The sequence below is a fragment of the Anomalospiza imberbis genome, chromosome Z (genome assembly GCF_031753505.1).
Source record: "Anomalospiza imberbis isolate Cuckoo-Finch-1a 21T00152 chromosome Z, ASM3175350v1, whole genome shotgun sequence".
NCBI lineage: Eukaryota > Metazoa > Chordata > Aves > Passeriformes > Viduidae > Anomalospiza > Anomalospiza imberbis.
Window position 1 is genome coordinate 48,924,217 of NC_089721.1, and position 4,610 is coordinate 48,928,826.

Sequence of the window (4,610 nt, forward strand, 5' to 3'; positions counted from 1 at the left end):
TTTTTATACCTGTTTAGCACTAACAAAATATTTTGTCAAAATAGACAGATCTTCAGTTAACTACTGCTACTGAAACGTTACTAACTATGGATTTCCTGTCTTGAAATGTCAAGGGAGAAATCTACAAATTTAGAAAAGCCATTAATAGATAAAGAGGTTTTTTATTATTATAATTTTTTTAATGGTTTGATTTTTCTAAAGTGTTGTTATTTCTCACAAAAGGAGGAAAACCAACAAAATAATGTATATTTGCCCCAGAAAGTTCATTGTGATCTCCCCTCGTAGAACACTTTTTATACGTGTATTGCATTTATATTTACACTTCTAATTTTTATGTTTTCTATTTATTTGTTTTGTATATTATAAATACTTTTATTAATTACAATATGTGTTATATTATTACTATTATTTAAATTAATCACAGGCTAGATGCCTCACAGACCATGGAATTGGAAACTGTAATAGATATTATTTTTTCCTCCCTTCAAATGTAAAACTGTGCTCAGTGCCCTGTCCAGGTTTATGGTCATATTCTGCTTCTCTCTGGTAGGGTGAATATTTAATTAGCCCACAGAAAGTAGAGCAACTTCGACAAGAATAACACAGCATGCTCAAACTCAGACTACATGAGTCAGACTTTCAAGGCTTTTGCCTCAGGAAAGGCTCAAACTCCATAAGGAAGAGAAAGACATTACAACTGGGTTTTCCATAGTTTGAGTAGATCTCGCCCTGAGGTTTTAACACCGAGTTTTATCAGTCCTTGCATGTAATTTTCTCAGTTTAAACCAGAGCTCTGTGGCTCTGTATGTACATACCTACATATGTATATTCCATATATCAGTGTGTATGGTCCCTGTGAAATTGTGTTTCATACAGCATGACCCTAGAGGCAAGAAAGGTTGTAGGGATCTAAAATAATAAGCACAGGTAAACTATAGCAATAAAAACTGAAAGAAAAAGAAAGCAAAAAACTGAAGATAAGAAGAGGCAAGACAATTATTAGGAAAAAAGATTTGATGGTCTGTGCAAGAGAAAAGTGAGACATATCCTACACTGAGACCTTTCAATCAAGGTTAAAATAATAAAGGGCTGAAAGTAGTAGTAAATACACTTATGGTCTCTTGTAGATTTGTTCCTTTTGACAGAATTTAACTTCCCAAGAAATAAAATATATTCACTTCCACTTAAGTACATAGAAAAACCCATTCCTAAAAGTGTCACACTGCTTTGATTTTTATGACTTGATGCATTCTTGTCATTCTCAGCAAGCCTGAAGTCACCGTGCCACTCATCCATTCATTGCTTGGTAACTTTGAACCTGTCATGTAAGAGAAATTCAACACCCATAGAAAGATGTCACAAGGTGTCAAGCCACAGATTTGTCATTCTTATCCTTTTGCTGCAAATGAGATTCTACTGTCAAGATGATAGAAAGTTCGAGGTAGAGGTGTCTAGTAAAATGTCAGAACCTCACTCACAGTGAGTTAGCACCTGTATTCACATCTGAATTGAGCTCTGGTGACTTCTTGAAATTAAACTAAGGACCAACTTTTCAAACATCCTTGATCATCTCCTACTCTTAGGTAAATGGCAGCAGGTTGATTTGCTACATCTGCCAACACAGAGTTCTGGAATACAGCTTGGAGAATGTTTCTGTACATTCTTCCGTGACACAGAGCCTCACATATCGTCTGTGAGAAAAAGATTAGCCTTGAGGTCTCAGAATACCTGAGTTCCAATTCTCTATGAGACTGCTAAAAAATGCTGGGTTTGATGTTTATTTTTATTCAGTCTAGAACATAAACAGAAATGTAACATAATGAAATATAGATCCTTGCTAGTCATAAATTAAATAGTAGGGAAAAATAACAAAAAAGAGAGAAACTGGGAAATGGAGAGGTGAATGAAAGCAGGAAGAGTTTCTCAAAGATGGAAAATTGTGAAAGATGTATGAAAAATAAGAAGTAAGGCTCTCTTCCAATGTAAATATTTTATTCTTAGATGCAAATATATATGTGAGAGGTGTACTGTATCTAAACACAATGAGGAAAGCTAGTGTGTAAAGAAAAATGGACAGGGACAGAAATAAGAATGAAAAAGGAAAAGTAAATTTCAAAGTTCAAATACTTTTTTTCACTGGCTTGGATAAGTAAATAAATTTATTTCTGTGCTTATAGTGGAGACAGAGGTAGCCTGGAAGTCTTAAAGTTACATCTCTTGAAAGCAAATTTCTACTGAAACCATAGTGAAATAGAAGGATCAGCATATACTAACTTCCATCTTGCAAGATTTTTGAAAAAATAACTTTGGTGCTTTGCTGTGTTTACATGGAAAAACCCCAGAAATATGATTTTGTATGAGTTCATTATGGCCTGTTGTTACAGAAGTAGAGAAGAATTCTGAAAAAATATCATCTCTGATAAGTAGCCTAAACTATTTTGTTCCAAATTGTGAGCTTAAGCAGCATAATAGTGATTCTCTCCCACAGGGAATAAAGGAACTAATTAGCATTTAGTTATTCAGAAAAAGTAGCATGCCGGTACAGTTTAATATCTTTGGGAATCTTATAAATCATGTTTATGAAGACAATAAAAAGTTATAAATGGCTACTGCAGTGCAGAGTGGTCCATCTCAGACACTCAGTATGTCAACTTTATTTCCATGGCTAAGAAAGGTAATAAAATAAGAAATTGTAATATATGTAACTTATTGTGAAGCAAACAATGGTTAATGCAAGGTCAAACAATACTTGTCAGCAGCTACATCAGCTGTGTTTAGAAAAATGCATAGATAAAGCTATTTTATAAGGAATTTTGGACCCCATATCCCTAACCTATATTTTGTGCCAGAGATTATTCATAGAATGTATATCTAACATTAAAGTCTGAATTGAGTGAAACTTTTAGGATCTATCACTTGATCATTTTTGACAATGCTTTCTGTTGATTTATTATAGATGGTAATTCAAGTCATCTTCATGATTAGCACTCCTAACTTTTCATCACGTTAATGCCAGTCAGTTTCCTTTGAGAAAATAATGACTGTTACTGCCTATCATCCCTTCATTTTCCACAAGCTAAGTAGTTATTTTGACTTGGGAAAAGGCTAAAAAAGTTGAAATGAGGGCATCATAGGTATCGTGACTTTTAGTGTTACTGTATCTAATGCCTCTATAGAGTATGGCCTGATACAGTACTGATTCAGGCTAAATCCCTGTGGAAGTACTGTTTGGCTTCTGTACCAAAAGGAACATGCACTTTCCCAGAACTAAGAAATTATGTCTGCTTATTGAAATGATGGACAAGTTAGAAATTCCAATAAGAGTAATTTTAATTCAGTAGTGAACTATGGGAAAGATGAGACAGTACCCTGATATGCATATAAGTGGTTTTCTCTAACTTCACTGTTGTCATTTCAGAAAGCATTAGTTTTCATTTTGAAAATTGATGTGTTAAGCACATGAATTAATTTTGAAATATACAGGTTCCTTGTTGATTCTACATATATAAATGATTTCTCTGTGGCATAAAGAAACAGGACTGTCTCTTAACCCTTTTTGGAGGATAAAGAACCTGATACTATGTGTTGTTTTAGCATTACACTTGACTTTAAAACTTGGTGCTAAAACATGTTTTTCTTGAACCTTTCAGTGCTTTTTTGAGTTGTGTTTTTTGGTTCATTGATTGGTTGGCTGGTTGGTTGTTTTGGTTAAAATTTTTTCCTCTTCTTCTTCTTCTTTTGTTCTCTTTTAATTTATCACTATTATTGGAAAGCGTTTCAGGTTACAGACTTCACTTGCCTTTCCATTTGCCGTGATTCATTACCGTACTTTTTTCCATGGTTTTGTCCTTGAAAAATCTCCTTTACTTTTATGTGCTTTCTTATTCCACCTCTCTTGGTAAATGATCTAATTTTACTGAAGATTTATTCTCTTTGTTTCCATTGCAAAATCTAATCCATCTGTATTACCTGGGGCTGCCAGCCCCTTGCAGCTCTCTCTTTCTATTCATACTAAAGTCTGGACCCATACAAGTGACATTAGGTACTTAAAGCTTTTGCACATGCATCCTGCTTGCCAAGGAGGTGTACAATCTGTTGGACAGAGCTAAGCTTCTGCACATTCACCTCAGACCTAAGCCACTATACAGCTGCCTTCTACAAATCCCCATCCTATTTTTTATGTATAAATACATATATATAAAAATAGCATTCTATTATCAGTGTGCACGACCTTCTTCCACTCTCAACCAAAAAGTCTGATATTTAAACCTACAAACACTTCATCTAACTAAGAAAGGAAAAAGAACCCCAAAACCGGAAACATGAGAGACATAGAAATAGATAGTCTAATTCAGCACATCCTCTTCTGGGTCTTTTCAGAGTAACATTAATAAAAACCTTTGTCAACACACAAAAGTATTCTCAGGTAGAGAAACTAAAATCCATTTATGGCTCCCAGCTGCTGTACGTTAAGATTGCTAAATTCTGAAGTAAAGGGTTTTGAGGCATCCTATTGTTTAAACTGAAACCAACATCAAATTACTAATCTAGCACCAGTTTTGTATGCTGAAAAATTCATTTGGTGATGGCCTTTCTCTGCTATCATTTGC

The 4,610-nt window shown here is 34.3% G+C and overlaps 1 long non-coding RNA gene across 1 annotated transcript; it reads right to left on the reverse strand.

The window, feature by feature from the left end:
* Positions 1-1,211: 1,211 nt before the first annotated feature.
* On the reverse strand, positions 1,212-1,650 carry LOC137464664 (uncharacterized). Its single transcript, XR_010994342.1, has 2 exons — positions 1,479-1,650; positions 1,212-1,318 (listed from the first exon to the last, which is right to left on the reverse strand). It is a non-coding gene; the product is annotated as an uncharacterized lncRNA (long non-coding RNA).
* Positions 1,651-4,610: the final 2,960 nt, after the last annotated feature.